Source organism: Bubalus bubalis, chromosome 9 (assembly GCF_019923935.1).
Source record: "Bubalus bubalis isolate 160015118507 breed Murrah chromosome 9, NDDB_SH_1, whole genome shotgun sequence".
Taxonomy (NCBI): Eukaryota; Metazoa; Chordata; class Mammalia; order Artiodactyla; family Bovidae; genus Bubalus; species Bubalus bubalis.
In genome coordinates this window covers 76,047,345-76,065,134 of record NC_059165.1, presented here as the reverse complement: position 1 = coordinate 76,065,134, position 17,790 = coordinate 76,047,345, and the positions used below count along the sequence as shown (strand labels likewise).

At 39.5% G+C, this 17,790-nt stretch overlaps 1 long non-coding RNA gene across 3 annotated transcripts in view; it reads left to right on the top strand.

Moving 5' to 3' along the window:
• LOC123335099 overlaps positions 1–17,790 on the top strand; it is a 459,666-nt gene that overhangs the window by 88,708 nt on the left and 353,168 nt on the right. The window contains exon 3 of one of the 3 annotated variants that reach the window (XR_006641412.1): positions 10,649–10,697. The exons of the other annotated variants lie outside the window; for them this stretch is intronic. This is a non-coding gene — a long non-coding RNA (uncharacterized LOC123335099). The remainder of the gene's footprint in view (positions 1–10,648; positions 10,698–17,790) is intronic. 3 annotated transcript variants of the gene reach the window in all.

Here is a 17,790-nt window from a genome sequence, read left to right as displayed (position 1 = left end):
GCACAAGCTTTTTTTTTTTCCCCTGAGTCTGCATCCAGGGGTCAGGAAAGAAAAGTAGAAAATTGCTCAGCTTATTAGCAAAGAAATAGATTCAATGGCAGTTGGGCTTTAATTAGGGAAGTAGATCCTAGGCTGAGCTGGGAAAGTTCAGCTGTCAGAAGATTTGATGGGTTATGGGCAGGAAAAGGCCTGTCTTCACAGTGTCTCACGGCCTCAGGGAAGTCATGTACCCGTTTGTCTCTTTTGTGCAGAGTTGGCAATTCCTTTTCTTCAAGGCTGGAGGGAAAAGCATAGAACAGAAACATGGGTGCCAGGGAGGTACAACCAACAAGGAGAAATCCAAAGGTAAATCTTTGCAGGTTGTTAAAGGCTCAAGAAAACCCTGCTGAAATGCTGGTGCTAAGTTTGTGTGGTGGACAGCTTGAGGCCCTAAGGAGATCCCAAGCCTCTGCAATAGAGCAAGTAAAAATAACAATAAAAATGACAGAGATAGCAGCAGCCACAGTGATCCTATGGACAGCTGACATTTATGGAGCAATTTCTAGGTGTAGGTTATTGTGGTCAGCATTGAACATTCATAATCTTATTTCATACAGTAGTCACAGAAAGACATTATCACATCCATTTTACAAATGAGGCAATTGAAGTATACAGAGGTTAAATCACTTGCTTAAGGTCACACAACTAGTATTAATAATAGGTTAAATGTATGCAAAAGGGAACCCTGTTGTTCTTAGGTGTTTGTAGCTCTGTAGCTTTTTTCTGGAAGAGTAAAGCAATGATTCTCACTCCTGGCTGTGCTTTAGAATCACTTGGGGAGCTTTAAAAACTGATGCCTGATCCTACCTCCCAGACATACTTTCATTGATCTGGGGCGTGACTTGTGAGTATTAAAAGCTCCCCAGGAGATTATAATGTGGTGACCTCATAGGTAACCTCTCTTCTGTTGTCTCTAGACTTTCATTTGATTTCATCATTTACTTTAACCATAATTTGTGAGGGTCTTATTTATTATCTGATACCTTATTTTGTCTATGCTTTGTAGCAGAATATAGCTCTGTGAAGGCATAAATCATGTTGATCTTACCCCTATATCTCCAGAGTCTATGTTAGATAAGTGAAAATGAATGAGTATCATTCAGTTCAGTTCATTTCGGTCGCTCAGTTGTGTCTGACTCTTTGTGACCCCATGGTCTGCAGCACGCCAGGCCTCCCTGTCCATCACCAACTCCCAGAGTTTACCCAAACTCATGTCCATTGAGTCGGTGATGCCATCCAACCATCTCATCCTCTGTCGTCCCCTTGTTCTTCTGCCTTCAATCTTTCCCAGCATCAGGGTCTTTTCAAATGAGTCAGCTCTTCACATCAGGTGGCCAAAGTATTGGAGTTTCAGCTTCAATATCACTGAACACTCAGGACTGATCTGCTTTAGGATGGACTGGCTGGATCTCCTTGCAGTCCAAGGGACTCTCAAGAGTCTTATCCAACACCATAGTTCAAAAGCATCAATTCTTTGGTGCTCAGCTTTTTTCACAGTCCAACTCTCACATCCATACATGACTATTGGAAAAACCATAGCCTTGACTAGATGGACCTTTGTTGGCCAAGAATGTCTCTGCTTTTGAATATGCTGTCTAAGTTGGTCATAACTTTCCTTCCAAGGAGGAAGCGTCTTTTAATTTCATGGCTACAGTCACCATCTACAGTGATTCTGGAGCCCCCCAAAATAAAGTCAGCCACTGTTTCCCCATCTATTTGCTATGAAGTGATGGGGCCAGTTGCCATTATCTTCGTTTTCTGAATGTTGAGCTTTAAGCCAACTTTTTCACTCTCCTCTTTCACTTTCATCAGAAGGTCTTTAGTTCTTCTTCACTTTCTGCCATAAGGGTGGTGTCATCTGCATATCTGAGGTTATTGATATTTCTCCCTGCAATCTTGATTCCAGCTTGTGCTTCCTCCAGCCCAGCATTTCTCATGATGTATTCTGCATAAAAGTTAAATAAGCAGGGTGACAATATACAGCCTTGACATACTCCTTTTCCTATTTGGAACCAGTCTGTTCCATGTCCAATTCTAACTGTTGCTTCCTGACCTGCATACAGGTTTCTCAAGAGGCAGGTCAGGTGGTCTGGTATTCCCATCTCTTTTAGAATTTTCCACAGTTTATTGTGATCCACACAGTCAAAGGTTTTGGCATAGTCAATAAAACAGAAATAGATGTTTTTCTGGAACTCTCTTGCTTTTTTGATGATCCAGCAAATGTTGGCAATTTGATCTATGGTTCCTCTGCCTTTTCTAAATCCAGCTTGAACATCTGGAAGTTCACAGTTCATGTATTGCTGAAGCCTGGCTTGGAGAATTTTGAGCATTACTTTACTACTGTGTGAGATGAGTGCAATCATGCAATAGTTTGAACATTGTTTGTCATTGCCTTTGTTAGGGATTGGAATTAAAACTGACCTTTACCAGTCCAGTGGCCACTGCTGAGTTTTCCAAATTTGCTGGCATATTGAGTCCAGCACTTTCACAGCATCATCTTTCAGGATTTGAAATAGTGCAACTGGAATTCCATCACCTCCACTAGCTTTGTTCGTAGTGATGCTTTCTAAGGCCCACTTGACTTCACATTCCAGGATGTCTGGCTCTAGGTGAGTGATCACACCATCGTGATTATCTTGGTCATGAAGATCTTTTTTGTACAGTTCTCCTGTGTATTCTTGCCACCTTTTCCTAATATCTTCTGCTTCTGTTAGGTCCATACCATTTCTGTCCTTTATTGTGCCCATCGCTGCATGAAATATTCCCTCGGTATCTCTAATTTTCTTGATGAGATCTCTAGTCTTTCCCAACCTATTGTTTTCCTCTATGTCTTTGCACTGATCACTGAGGAAGGCTTTCTTATCTCTCCTTGCTCTATGAGTATCATCTCTCTGTAAAAATAATCACATATCAGAAAGTACGCATGCTTCAGTTTTTCAAGCCAGTGTTTAACACTTCTATTGAAATAGTCAATTACTTAAGGTATGAGGCTGCTGGTAATTTTTCCTTATAAGCGACCATGTAAGACAGTCAGGTGGAGGAGGAGGTGAGGAAGAAGAGAGAACAGGAGCCCAGTGGGATCAGTGGTGTGGAACTGTGCTCCTGAGAGGAAAATTCTTTACATAACAGTTTTTCAGAAAAAATAGGGTTTTATTTGATTTAAAATGACATTTTAATCTTCAATAGAATTTTTGATTCAAACCTTTAAATCAATGTACATTTAAAATGGATAACCAATAAGGACCTACAGTATAGTACATAGAACTCTGCTCAATGATATGTGGGAGCCTGGACTGGGGGGCAGTTTGGGGGTGTGGAATGGATACATGTATATGTATGGCTGAGTCCCTTGGCTGTTTACCTGAAACTATCACAGTGCTGTTTGTTAATCACCCATATCCCAGTACAAAAGTTTTGCAAAGATAAAATCAATGTAAACGAGTGACTTCATGGATGCTGCAGGATAGATGCAGATAACGTGGATTGGGAACCTTTGGCTTGCCCAATGCTGGGGGGAAGAAATCTGCTTTCATAGAGTGGAAACTGGTGTAGGCTGGGCTGGGCTGTGTCAGGACTAGCAGAAACAAGGCTCCCTTGTGTCTAGTTTAGTTCTAGGCTAGATGATTAATAAAACCAAAAGACATCTTTCAACCTGGAAAATAATTCAGGCTATAACAGCTCATCAATCTGCTATTGCTTTGCAGAGCAAAAATTTAATACATAATAAATAATTTTTCACTGCCTCAAAAGGAATGAAAATTTTTTTGTAAAAGTATTTCCCATTTTAAGGTTAACCATCATCACATCACTAATGCTTGATCATACACTTAATTTGAAATCCAAATACTGAAGATTTAAACTGAAATTTTACCCATAAAATGAATGATTAACTTGGTGAGCTGTGATCTCTGTATGTAGTTCCAATATTTATAAAGACTGGCTGTAAAGGAGCAGTTGGAAGCAAAGCTGGGCTGGGAATACACTAAATTGTGGTATGTGTTTATAGGTTAATAATTAGTGTCATGGACTATTTTAAATTTTATTTAACAGATATTTTTAGTAATACTAATTTAGACCAGACAATGTTATGAGCACATTATAAATATTAACTCATTAAATCATTGTACCAACTCTATGGAGTAGATATACTATAGTTGGCATCTCTGTTGAAGACAAGGCACTAAGGCACAGAGACGTTAGCTAGCTCATTTGATAACACAGCACATAAGTGATAAGACAGGACACACCACCACCAACAGGAAGGGGAACTGTACCTGGCTGGCAGTTTTCTGTGTTGGGCTGTAAGTGCTAGTGATGACAGAGCAGAGGGATGCTGAAGAGATTTAAGAGAAAGAGGTACCCACAGCTTAGGACACATTGCATCTTCAGTGCCCACTGGGCATCTCAGAGGCAGAAGAACCAAGATGCATGATCTTAATGCCATGTGACATTGCTCTTTGATGCACGTATTCTTGTTGGGACTCTGAACCTTGGATAGACCTTATTTTGACAACTTTCCAGTAGGAAATGTCCATAGGAGGTAGTCTATGCCTATCCAAGTCCACAGACATTTTTGTACTATACACATGTCACCAAGTCTAATAGAGTTAGGTGCCATCAGTTAAAGTATATAAAATTGTTTTTTAAAGCTGCGGTTAATTAGATCATGACAGAGTTGTATGACTAAATTTTAAACCCCTATTAATACTTCTAATGCTAAGCACTTACAGTTAAAATCAATATTTTTCTCAAAGTAATGACTCTAGATGCTAGATTATACCATTTAAACATAAAACTTTCTGTGATAAATATGCATTGGGGAATTATCTCACATCTAACTTTTAGGAAAAATGGAAGAGCTAAAAGGTTTGGACAAGACCACATATAACAATTTATTATTTTATTTATAAATATATTTTTAATAATAAATATGCACTTAAAGCATTGTAAAAATATGAATTCTACAATAATTCATGACTTCTAAGAAGGCAAGAAAAATGACTGTTACTCAGCTGATAATTAATGTTTATTATAAATTATAATTTGTGCTTAGAATTGTCAGAATGATGATAGAGTTGTGTATTTTATATGCTATAGTACTTTGGAGCTTCTCAGAAAAGTTCTATATCAGCATTAACAGGAACATCCGCTTGATGTGAAGCTTAACAACTTTATTGTTCTTTATATTTCAACCAGTCCATTCTAAAGGAAATCGGTCCTGGGTGTTCTTTGGAAGGAATGATGCTAAAGCTGAAACTCCAGTACTTTGGCCACCTCATGCGAAGAGCTGACTCATTGGAAAAGACTCTGATGCTGGGAGGGATTGGGGGCAGGAGGAGAAGGGGACGACATAGAATGAGATGGCTGGATGGCATCACCGACTTGATGGGCATGAGTCTGAGTGAACTCTGGGAGTTGGTGATGGACAGGGAGGCCTGGCGTGCTGTGATTCATGGGGTTGCAAAGAGTTGGACACGACTGAGGGAGTGAACTGAACTGAACTGATATTGTTTCCATAAGAAAGTCTAAAGTATAAGTTCTCTCTGCCTTCAAGGGAGGAGGAACTTCAAAAGTTAGTTTAGTAAAAGAATTAAGAGTGTAAGCTCTAGAGACAGACTTGTATAAGTTCACATCCCAGCTCCAGCAATTATTAGCTACAATGGCCTTGGGCAAATTATTTAATTTTTATGTGCCAAAGTTCCCCAGTCTATAAAAGGGGATAAAAATTATACCAACCTCTAGTAGATGTGGGAACTAAATGAGTTAATATATATTAATAATATGTAGCTATTAGGACAGTATATACTTAGCAGGTGGTTTAGTGGTAAAGAATCCACCTGCCAGTGCAGGAGACATGGGTTCTACCCCTAGGTCAGGAAGTTCCCCTGGAGGAGGAAATGGCAACCCACTCCAGTATTCTTGCCTGGGAAATCCCATGGACTGAGGAGCTTGACGGGCTATAGTCCATAGAGCTGCAAAGAGTTGGACGTGACTGAAGCTACTTAGCACCCATGCACTACCTACAGTAAATGTTCAATTAACACTGGATATTATTTTTAGCCAAATGACTAATAATCACTTTTGCTCAATAATTATATATCAAGATCTTTGACTCAAGATCTTAGAATAATGTGCTCTGCAGGCCTAGGATGAAAGACTGAAGAGAGAATAAAAGCAGCTCATGCTTGGTGAGTGCTTAACAGTGCATCAGGCTCTTTTCCAGGCAGTTGCATGTACACTTTTAGTATGTCAAGAATAAAGAAGAAAAACTAATTGATAGAGGAAATGTCTTTGATAACATGATGGAAAAGAATTTTCCTTATCTAAAATGTCCCCTAAGTGAGGGTGGGAGGAGAAGGGGACAACAGAGGATGAGATAGCTGGATGGCATCACCAATTTAATGGACATAGTTTGAGTAAACTCTGGGAGTTAGTGATGGACAGGGAGGCCTGGAATGCTGCAGTCCGTGGGGTTGCAAAAAGTCGGACATGACTGAGTGACTGAACTGAACTGAACTGAAGCTGGGGTAAGAGACCTTTAGTCCTGGTAGAAGGGCCTTGGGTGTGGCTTTCCAGAAGCCCAGCCCTGAATGAAATAGCTGATTGGTGCTTCTGGGCCCATGAGACCACACTCTTCTGTAAAAGGTTCCTGATGGAAAGATTTCCATCAGGGAAGGAAGTACCAAGTGAAAGTGAAAGTGAAGTCGCTCAGTCGTGTCCGACTCTTCGCGACCCCATGATCTGCAGCCTACCAGGCTCCTCCCTCCATGTGATTTTCCAGGCAAGAGTACTGGAGTCCAAAGGACCCTCAAAGTTGGGTTGCTTTTCCAACTTGAATCTTTCCTGCAGATTAGACAGCTGTCACTAGAGGGCGCACTGCCCACATTTGTGCCTGAGGACTCGGCTAGGTCTCCTGTCCATGGACATCTCGGAAGATTTTCTCTTAGAAATCTAGAGCAGTCCTTCCATGGGGAGAACTACCTCCCTAGGATGGAGGCTGACCTACTCCACGTGGACATCCGTCCTCTTCTCACAGCATTCCGGCTTCTCTGTAAGACCGGAAGGGGTGGAGGGTTCTGATCACTCCGGGGGAGAGAGCATTCCTGTGGAGCTGAATTGAAGAACTTCTGAGCTGTGACAGTGATTAATATAATAATCCCTACGTGGCATCAATATTTGGTTTATATTTGTGCTTATTTCAGAGACTTTAAGAAAGTGTACTATGTCCTATAGCAAGACAGAAGAGGTGTATTCTATACCTATATTTCCCTGAATCTATGTGAACTTAGGTAAGCCGTTTAGTATGCTACCGATTTTCATCATCTGAAGAATCAGAGAGTTGGGTTATAAGATGATGTGAAAAATATCTAAGTTATGACTTTGAACTCAATTTGATGATTTTGAATGCTTGTAGAAGACAATGCTTATAGAAAACTTATAGAAGACCTTTGAAGCAGGATTACAGCAATATGATTTGCAGATTGGCATGAATGAGGGCTGATAAAAGGAGAGAAGCTCTTGGAGCAGACTTTGGTGACAGGGCTGACAAATTTGTTAAGGAAGAAAAAATAGGCTGGAAAATAGAAACAAGATGCTGACTGCTGGAGAAAGTAATTAAGGTCCTTACCCTCTCGTGATACAAGGCAGGGGTTTGGAAATGTTCATGCTTTGGATAGATTTGTAGGATATATATGTATATGTATATATATCAGTTCAGTTCAGTCACTCAGTCATGTCCGACTCTTTGCGACCCCATGTATCACAGCATGCCGGGCCTCCCTGTCCATCACCAACTCTTGGAGTTCACTCAAACTCATGTCCATCGAGTCAGTGGTGCCATTCAGCGTCTCATCCTCTGTCGTCCCCTTCTCCTCCTGCCCCCAATCCCTCCCAGCATCAGAGTCTTTTCCAATGAGTCAACTCTTCGCATGAGGTGGCCAAAGTACTGGAGTTTCAGCTTTAGCATCATTCCTTCCAAAGAAATCCCAGGGCTGATCTCCTTCAGAATGGACTGGTTGGATCTCCTTGCTGTCCAAGGGACTCTCAAGAGACTTCTCCAACACCACAGTTCAAAAGCATCAACTCTTCGGCGCTCAGCCTTCTTCACAGTCCAACTCTCACATCCATACATGACCAAAGGAAAAACCATAGCCTTGACTAGACGGAACTTTGTTGGCAAAGTGATGTCTCTGCTTTTTAATATGCTATCTAGGTTGGTCATAACTTTCTTTCCAAAGAGTAACCATCTTTTAATTTCATGGCTGCAATCACCATCTGCAGTGATTTTGGAGCCCCCAAAAATAAAGCCTGACACTGTTTCCACTGTTTCCCCATCTATTTCCTATGAAGTGATGGGACCAAATGCCATGATCTTAGTTTTCTGGATGTTGAGTTTAAGCCAACTTTTTCACTCTCCTCTTTCACTTTCATCAAGAGGCTTTTTAGTTCCTCTTCACTTTCTGCCAAAGGATGGTGTCATCTGCGTATCTGAGGTTATTGATATTATATATAGTGGACTAAACTCAATAATTGACAGCTTATTTCTGATTTCTTTAGATTATTTAATCTTCTTAACCCTGAGAACTTACAGAAGAGTAGAAAACTATGCTTAGGTACCTGGACAAAAAGGAAAAGTTAGGAAGAACTGCAGTGATCTTATTTTAGTTTCTTGGTCCCTGGTACTTGGCAGCATGATGCAGGCTTTCATGCATCCAGGTCTACTTCCGTTAGGAGGAATGTGGCACAGGGTGAAGAGATATTAATCACTCCTTGTGGATTGTGGTTATAGCTGTATGAGTGGCACATATAACTGTGACCTTCAAGAGAACCAAGGAAGAGAGGTCAGCCTCAGGGGATAGATACACACTGGCCATAGCAGTGGGGACTTTCCCAGCTTCTGTGCTGCAGAGGCAAACCAGCTTGTCATTGGTTCCTCCTCTTTAAAGCATCAAAAGTGAGTATGGATCTGTCCTTGGTGTATTTCTTTCTCAGACTCATAACATGGAGACTGTATCTAATTACTTTCTCTTACACAGAGGTAAAGTTTCAAATAAAGTTAAAAAGTTCTTTTGCGGGGGTTAGTTTCAGTGTATCAGAGGAGAGATCTTTAGATATGTTATTCTCACTTTTTAGATTTTTCACGTTGTCTTAGAATTTTTTTTTTTTTTGTAAAGAAAGGGAGAGAGAAAAAAATCTGTAGGGGGATGTTTCTTGCCTAGGCTGAAATATCTTTTATATTTTCTTACTGTAAATTTCTAAGGCAAAAGTTCTCAAATTTCAGGTCATGATGCCCTTAGTATTCCAGTGCATTTTTACAGCACATCTTGGCTGAAGAAATACCTGACTGTTCTGTTTACTAATTAGTTAGGTTCAGACAACTTAAGCATTTATACTCAACACCCTAATAGCCATTTGAAAATTGTATTCTTAATTAACCACAGTTGCTTATTAATGGGATGTGTGCATCTGTTTGGTGCTTCCCAGTTTCTCATATTTGGGAAGCAGATTATATCTTCCTCACTTTCTGTTCCATATTGATTTTTTGAAATACTTGTTTTATATCACAGCAACTGCCCAAAATGTAGTTTTATGGAGATGTGACCATCACGGAAGGAATATAGTGTGATCTAACGTTGACACTATGAACTATCTCGAGCTTGCAGTTTGTGCCATGTGTAAAAGCTGTCAAATATTTTTTTCCTCAAAAATTTAAAACAACTGAGATCACTGTGGTGTTCCAGGGTGCCTTGGTGCACAGTTTGACAACTGTGACTCTAAGGTTAGTTAATGAAACATAAAGGGTGGAGTTTAAAAAATTCCACTGCAGTAGAAGGTTGAGCAGCTAAAACCTTCTCGATTGCCTGTCACTATCCAGATGGTGGGTAGTTGAGAAATTACAGTTTGAGCAAGCAGAAATGCAGATGTGGTACTAGCAGGGGAAAAGGATGATGGCTGTCTTGGGAAGGAACCAAGAGAGCAATCTTGGCTTATTCTGACTTGAGTCTTGTGAAGGTCCTAGGAAGACAGGGTCAAGTTCACATGAAGGTGTCCAGCCTCAGTGGTTGCTGGTAAAGTGTATGGGTTTCATACACATAAAGGTCCCAGATAATCTTAGTGTCTGTAGAGCTTCATCATGTAATGTTTGGTGTGTGTGTCACATAAACTCAATGAAGTTGTGTGGTTGATTCTCTTCCCTGTATTTCATAAAAACTCGTGTGCAAAAGGGCAATATGCTGCCAGTATTCTTTGTGGAATTCAGGTGTTGCATTTATTACTACTTGCTGTTAAAAGTAGCATTCCCTAAAATGTGTTCTATGGGAATTAATTGGTGCTACTCCAAAATAATGTTCTATGGTTATAGATTTTAAAAATTATTTTATTGAAATATATTTGAGTTACAATGTTGTGTTAATTTCTACTGTACAGGAAAGTAATTCAGCTATATGTATATGTAAACCTTTTTTCATATTCTTTTCCATTATGGTTTATCACAGGGTATTGAATAGATTTCCCTGTGCTCTATAGTAGGGCCTTAGTGTTATCTATTTTATATGTAATAGTTTGCATCTGCTAATCCTAAATTCCTGATCTATCCCTCCCTGCTCACCAGCAACCACAAGTTTGTTCTCTGTGCCTGGGAGCCTGTTTCTGTTTTATAGGTAAGTTCATTTGTGTCATATTTTAGATTTCACATGTAAGTGATATCATATGGTATTTGTCTTTCTTTTTCTGACTCACTTCACTTAGTATGATAATCTCTAGGCCTATCCATGTTACTGCAGATGGCATTAGTTCATTCTTTTTTATGGCTGAGTGGTATTTCATTGTGTATGTGTGTGTGTATGTATACCACGTGTAGTAGGATGTTTTTGATGAATACTGGATTAAAACAAATTAAGCAAGGCTTCATTGAGCCTTTAATATAGTAGTGGATTTTTACCAAATTTCAAGAGGAGAAACAGTAGTATATGTTCCCCAAGATTTATTGAGCAAGGAAACTTTTGATATTTAAAGAAACATCTCATGAGACGTGTTTCATAGGATACCCTTGGGAAAAATAGCTCCAAAGAATCTATTTAACCTGAATTTTGCAAAAGCTAATATTTGAACAGATATTTGTTAATCAGGCCTCTGGTCAATCTGATATTGTCTTGTAGGTAGGCTTACAACTTCCAGCTCTAACATTATACCTTTGGGAGAGCGCAATCTGTTCTAATTTTTTTTTTTTTTTTGCATACTGGTTGTCCGTAATGCAGTATGGTTAAAGTATGGATTATCTGTATAGTATTATTGGGTTTTCAATATACTAATAATGAGTTAAGTTTGCAGCACAATCCAGAATTTATTGACAATCTCCTTGTAAGTGAATGCTTCTAGTTATTGTAGTATAACAACACATATCTATTTCTAGACATCTGCATGGTCTCCAAGTCTATTAATGCATGCATGTTTCTCCTTTAAAGTCCTAATTATATGTGTGTCACAAAAGTTTGGGTCCCGTATTAGAAACAGAACACACACTCTTCCTTTTCTGTGTTTTAGATGAGTTGGATGGTTTAAAGTCTGTTAACTCAATGGTCAGGTTCATATTGAACATCGAAATTAGGCAGACTTAGCTAAAAACATCTATTTCTGCTTTATTGACTATGCGAAAGCCTTTGTGTGGATCACAATAAACTGTGGAAAATTATTAAAGAGATGGGAACACCAAACCACCTGACCTGCCTCTTGAGAAACCTGTATGCAGGTCAGGAAGCAACAGTTAGAACTGGACATGGAACAACAGACTGGTTCCAAATAGGAAAAGGAGTACGTCAAGGCTGTATATTGTCACCCTGCTTATTTAGCTTATATGCAGAGTACATCATGAGAAATGTTGAGCTGGAGGAAGCACAAGCTGGAATCAAGATTGCTGGGAGAAATATCAATAACCTCAGATATACAGGTGACACCACCCTAATGGCAGAAAGCTAAGAAGAACTAAAGAGCCTCTTGATGAAAGTGAAAGAGGAGAGTGAAAAAGTTGGCTTAAACTCAATATTCAGAAAACAAAAATCATGGCATCTGGTCCCATCACTTCAAGGCAAATAGATGGGGAAACAGTGGCTGACTTTATTTTTTGGGGCTCCAAAATCACTGTAGATGGTGATTGCAGCCATGAAATTAAAAGACACTTACCCCTTGGAAGGAAAGTTATGACCAACCTAGACAGCATATTTAAAAGCAGAGACATTACTTTGTGAACAAAGGTCCGTCTAGTCAAGGCTATGGTTTTTCCAGTAGTCATGTATGGATGTGAGAGTTGGACTATAAAGAAAGCTGAGCACTGAAGAATTGATGCTTTTGAACTGTGGTGTTGGAGAAGACTCTTGAGAGTCCCTTGGACTGCAAGGAGATCCAACCAGCCCACCCTTGGGGAGATCAGTCCTGGGTGTTCATTGGAAGGACTGATGTTGAAGCTGAAACTCCAATACTTTGGCCACCTGATGCGAAGAACTGACTGGTTTGAAAAGAGCCTGGTGCTGGGAAAGATTGAGGGCAAGAGGAGAAGGATGGAGGATGGAGATGGTTGGATGGCATCACCAACTCAATGGACATGAGTCTGGATAAACTCTGGGAGTTGGTGATGGACAGAGAGGCCTGGCATGCTGTGGTCCATGGGGTTGCAGAGTTGGACACGACTGAGCGACTGAACTGAACTGAACTGAGGTATTCAGTTCAAGTTAGCATTAGAGTGGGGCAGGCTTCTCCTTGCAAGACTCTGCACAATTTGTGTCATGGGGAGTGGAGAGAAATATGTGCTTGAACACATTGGGGATGTGGCTGAACTGAGCCTAACATGACTTTCATGCTCCCCAAAGTTCCCTGTCTCAGGAAGACTGTGAGTTTAGGATCAGGGATTATACTGGTAGACACCCTTCAGAGGAGGGAAATTTCAGAAGGAAGGAAGGAAGATGTATTTTCAGTAAAGTTAGTGAGAAAGGCTCAGAGAGTCCCTGTTTGGTGCTGAGATCATCATGTCACTGTTTAGGGACCTCTAGTTCATGACTCACCCACTCCAGTGATCTTGCCTGGAGAATCCCAGGGACGGGGGAGCCTAGTGGGCTGCTGTCCATGGGATCGCACAGAGTCGGACATGACTGAAGCGACTTAGTAGCAGCAGCAGCAGTAGCAGCAGTTCATGACTCACCCACTCCAGTGATCTTGCCTGGAGAATCCCAGGGACGGGGGAGCCTGGTGGGCTGCCGTCCATGGGGTCGCACCGAGTCAGACACGGCTAAAGCGACTTAGCAGCAGCAGCAGTTCATGACTCAACGCATTTCTAAGTATTATGCTTTGGAAAGCTTCCCTTCTCAATTCCAGACTCTGATAGAAAGCAGTTGTGTATCTGTTCTCTGGTTTATGGTAGAGAATAAGGACCTACTCAGTCTAAGTCAGAAAAAGAAGAAGCTTTTGCTACAAATAAATTAGATGAAAAGAAGTGAAATGATTACCTTGTGCTTATGAAAATGACTATCATGAGACTTCAAGTTAAAGACTATCAGGTTATACTATTTGGATTATGTGTTTTTGTTTCCAATAGAAAGGATGTCCAACCTAGTGTTGATAGGAAAACTAAATAAAAGCATGGTGTTATGCTAACTCAGGGTTAGAAAAAGCATTTGTTTATGAGCTTCTAAGACTTAATAACAAAACTAAATGTAGTCCAGATATTTATATTTCTTTATATCTTGTGTTAATTGAATGTCCTTAAAAATATATAGAGACTTAGAATACTGTTGAAAATAAACTTTAGTGGGCTTAATATCAAAGCTTTTATTATTATTATTTTTAGGTAAAAGGATTATTGAGTAGCAAAAGTATCCCTTCTCTCCTCTCTCTCTTTTTTTTTAGTTCATATTTATGGCTGTACTGAGTAAATAAATTCTGATACTATGACCATACACTCTTTCTCTTTCTGATGGCCACATATTCAAATAATAGACAAATAATCTCAGAAAAATAGATCTCTTCTTGAGTGTTGAATTTTCTGTCTCAAACATGTATAATGAAAATATAAAAATATATATCTATATAGTGGAAGTATGGGTTTATAGAAGTTGAAATATCAGATATGTAGACATCATTCTGTTTTTGGATATATCCAGAGTAAATAAATTGATTTTGTTAAAGAAATGAGGAAAAATTTAAGGGATTTCTTCAAGTAAATATTTTATTTAAAAAGTCTTATTTAAGAACAGAGGTAAGTTCTGTTAGGACTTGGGAGATCCATTTCTGTGGAAGTGAATTCTCAGAATGCAAGGTTGCTGTAAGAAGGAAGAGCTAAGTTTTTGCTACCTAGATTTGAATATACCAGTGGTTAATGTTGGAAAGCAAAGGGCATTGTTTGAAGCAGATCTTGACCCATGGAGAGGGAGCTGGGAAAGGGTGGGGAGGGGCAGAAGCTGCACCTGGCACAGCTGAAAGAGCTTCAGTCCTACATGCTGGGCACTGACACACAAGATCAAGCGTGCGAACAGGAAAAGTGGTTTTGAGGCTGAGACAGTCCAAGCCACCCACGATCACTTTGAAAAACTTTCAGCATTCACCTCAGGAAATGACCCTAAACATTTCTTGTGTACATTCTGGCTGGCAGCCCAGAAGTGGGGGATCAAGGAAGATGATTATAAAATTCAGAACCTGCTTAAGCAAGGCCAGATTCATTTGGAAGCTTGATTGGTTCAGTAGTGTGGTGGGGGTGGAAGTGATGGGGTAGAGTGGGAGGGAGAGTTGTCATGATGATGATGCTTTTTTGTTTCCCAGAGTGGTACTCAGAAAGTATCATAAATTTTTTAAAAGTATTTTGACTGGCGAAAAAACATTGTAAAATGCTTCAACTTTGATCTATTTATGACACTATTTGGAGTAAGATGGATGGAAATGTTAAATCATGGAGTGTCAGGTACTCAAGTGGATTTGAGTCCCAGAAAATTAACTTGGGATATACTCTACTCACCATTCAGTCCAACTTATCTACTTTGCAATTGTGGAAATCATATCTTAGAGAAGTTTAACTTCCAAACCCTTACCATGACTTTGCAGAACAACCAAGACTAACATCTGAGTTATTTATCTTAGCATGGTGCTGTCCTTGTGCTAAAAGGCCTAAAACTGAGGTCCTGTAACACTGCATGTCAGGTAAGACAGAAGATCTACAGCAGAGGCCAAAGGAAGTGATCTCTTACTAAATGCAAATGAATTTGATTACCAAGTTCCCAAGTCCCTGTGGATCTAAAATTAGTACTTTAAGTAACAGCATTTCTTTGGTTAGCTTTTTTTTTAAAGTGTAATTGAAACCACTTTTCCCAAAGTTAAGTAGGAAATATTTTATCAATGTGTCAAACATGCTGGAACAGTGATTACTTATTGAAGGAGACAGCATTTCTGCCAAACCTAATTAGTTTACCTTGGGTGCTAACTATCTTTGGCTGAAAGTGATAACTAAGAGCACTTCTGTGAGCTTGTCCTTAGCACATGGGGGCATTTATGTACACCCCTGTATCTGTCAGTAAATGTGTCTTAAATCATAGCTATAGGCTGGCAGGATAGCCCAAACAAGCCCAGTTTTCATGTGGTGCCAGGATACAGATTCTGTGCAAATGGAAAGCACTCTCACTCTTGGCTCATAAAGTGGACTTCTGAATCCTTTCATTCTAGAAATCTGACCAAGCAACCAAATTGCAGATTTCCTTTAAATGAAAAATTCCAGCCTATCCATATCTCAACATAATAAAAGCTATATATGACAAACCCACAGCAAACATTATCCTCAATGGTGAAAAATTGAAAGCATTTCCTCTAAAGTCAGGAACAAGACAAGGGTGCCCACTTTCACCATTACTATTCAACATAGTTTTGGAAGTTTTGGCCACAGCAATCAGAGCAGAAAAAGAAATAAAAGGAATCCAAATTGGAAAAGAAGAAGTAAAGCTCTCACTGTTTGCAGATGACATGATCCTCTACATAGAAAACCCTAAAGACTCCACCAGAAAATTACTAGAACTAATCAATGACTATAGTAAATTTGCAGGATATAAAATCAACACCCAGAAATCCCTTGCATTCCTATACACTAATAATGAGAAAACAGAAAGAGAAATTAAGGAAACAATTCCATTCACCATTGCAACGGAAAGAATAAAATACTTAGGAATATATCTACCTAAAGAAACTAAAGACCTATATATAGAAAACTATAAAACACTGGTGAAAGAAATCAAAGAGGACACTAACAGATGGAGAAATATACCATGTTCATGGATTGGAAGAATGAATATAGTGAAAATGAGTATACTACCCAAAGCAATTTATAGATTCAATGCAATCCCTATCAAGCTACCAACAGTATTCTTCACAGAGCTAGAACAAATAATTTCACAATTTGTATGGAAATACAAAAAACCTCGAATAGCCAAAGCGATCTTGAGAAAGAAGAATGGAACTGGAGGAATCAACCTACCTGACTTCAGGCTCTACTACAAAGCCACAGTCATCAAGACAGTATGGTACTGGCACAAAGACAGAAATATAGAACAACGGAACAAAATAGAAAGCCCAGAGATAAATCCACGCACATATGGACACCTTATCTTTGACAAAGGAGGCAAGAATATACAATGGATTAAAGACAATCTCTTTAACAAGTGGTGCTGGGAAATCTGGTCAACCACTTGTAAAAGAATGAAACTAGAACACTTTCTAACACCATACACAAAAATAAACTCAAAATGGATTAAAGATCTCAACGTAAGACCAGAAACTATAAAACTCCTAGAGGAGAACATAGGCAAAACACTCTCTGACATACATCACAGCAGGATCCTCTATGACCCACCTCCCAGAATATTGGAAATAAAAGCAAAAATAAACAAATGGGACCTAATTAACCTTAAAAGCTTCTGCACATCAAAGGAAACTATTAGCAAGGTGAAAAGACAGCCTTCAGAATGGGAGAAGATAATAGCAAATGAAGCAACTGACAAACAACTAATCTCGAGAATATACAAGCAACTCCTACAGCTCAACTCCAGAAAAATAAATGACCCAATCAAAAAATGGGCCAAAGAACTAAATAGACATTTCTCCAAAGAAGACATACAGATGGCTAACAAACACATGAAAAGATGCTCAACATCACTCATTATCAGAGAAATGCAAATCAAAACCACTATGAGGTACCATTTCACACCAGTCAGAATGGCTGCGATCCAAAAGTCTACAAGTAATAAATGCTGGAGAGGGTGTGGAGAAAAGGGAATCCTCTTACACTGTTGGTGGGAATGCAAGCTAGTACAGCCACTATGGAGAACAGTGTGGAGATTCCTTAAAAAACTGGAAATAGAACTGCCTTATGATCCAGCAATCCCACTGCTGGGCATACACACTGAGGAAACCAGAAGGGAAAGAGACACATGTACCCCAATGTTCATCGCAGCGCTGTTTATAATAGCCAGGACATGGAAGCAACCTAGATGTCCATCAGCAGATGAATGGATAAGCAAGCTGTGGTACATATACACAATGGAGTATTACTCAGCCATTAAAAAGAATACATTTGAATCAGTTCTAATGAGGTGGATGAAACTGGAGCCTATTATACAGAGTGAAGTAAGCCAGAAAGAAAAACACCAATACAGTATACTAACAAATATATATGGAATTTAGAAAGATGGTAACAATAACCCTGTGAACGAGACAGCAAAAGAGACACTG